This window comes from Arachis ipaensis, chromosome B01, assembly GCF_000816755.2.
Source record: "Arachis ipaensis cultivar K30076 chromosome B01, Araip1.1, whole genome shotgun sequence".
Taxonomy (NCBI): Eukaryota; Viridiplantae; Streptophyta; class Magnoliopsida; order Fabales; family Fabaceae; genus Arachis; species Arachis ipaensis.
The window spans coordinates 26,927,171-26,928,664 of record NC_029785.2 but is presented as its reverse complement, the minus strand read 5'-3'; positions in this window follow the sequence as shown (position 1 = coordinate 26,928,664).

Sequence of the window (1,494 nt, the reverse complement as noted above, 5' to 3'; positions counted from 1 at the left end):
TAAACATTTGACGTGCATAAATATTAAAGTTATATTATATGTGCAACAACAATAAACAGAACCACAAAAGAATATTCATAATATATAATTTTGTTGTGCAACAATTCCAAATATAAACACTAAACAAAGCATATATATACATATTTCATCCGGTAATTAAAAAATAAAAGAATAATAAAATTGGATATTTTTATGGCTAAATTATGATTGATTCTAATATAGTTTGTTAGAAAAAATAATTTTATAATTCAGATTATTCATATTAAATTATCAAAATATATATTATAATGCGAAAGCATACTTAAAGTCATAAAAATAATTGAATAATTATCTCAGTGTTTTTCAAATCAAAATTTTTTATATCTCTGATAGGGTTAAACTGTAAATTTTTTTATGAAAAAAGAACTACGAAGATAGCTTTGATATGTTGGGGATTGAAATCCTGAAGTTACTATTTATATTTGAATGTGACACCCTTTGTTAAATTCTGAAGCCCACCAAATAAAATAGTATCTTTTGTTTTATTCTCATCTAATTCCAAATAAAAAATATGACTTATTAATTTAAGCATTTATGACAATAAATGAGATCATTGTTATATAAATTATTTAATGTGAAATAATTTAATTTGTGATCATAATTAATATATATATTGTCTTTGAATAAATTAAGAAATTAATCATTTTTAACATATTATTATTTTATGATCTATAAAAGATTAATTTTTATAAATTCAAAATTTTTCTTATTTTTTCTATAAAAAAATTGGAAGTGACTCCGATTTGTTTTCAAATATTTTCATAGGATGTCTTTTATCCCAAATCATTCCAATTTTGAAGAACTCTTTGAGCAAGTTGAGCACAACACAGGAGTAACTCAGGGAGCTCCACCATTCTCGATGTGACACCCATATTTCAGTCTTCTCCGCTGTTTAATAGGCTATACATCTCTCTAAATGTATATAAAAGGGATTTTAAAGTTGGGTGTAAAAAACTAATCGATCTTGATGGTTGCTTCTTAAAGGGATACTTTGGGGGCCAGCTATTGTCCACTGTAAGTCAAGATGCGAACAATCACTTCTATGTGATAGCATTCGTTATTGTTGACAGTGAAACGAAGGAGAGTTGGAATTGGTTCCTCACCTTGTTACAAGAAGATCTTGGAGATCAATACATTTATGGGTGAAATTTTATCTCGGACCAACAAAAGGTATTCTTTTAACTTAGTTATTTTTGGATCAATGTATAAGTTAATTTAGTTGTGATTATTTATCTTACTTGATGGTTATTACTAACAAGCACTTGGTTGGAGAATGGGAGGCTTGATATTTTTCACGTGGCTTTTACTTTCATTTAAAAGTGAGCACAAATCTAATAACTGGGAGAGACATAAGCTTCAAGAGATTCTGTATAGAAATGTTCAATATATGCATATTAAAAAAAAGTTATTAGACACTTTGACTGTATTCTTAAACCAAATATTCATAAATGCTTT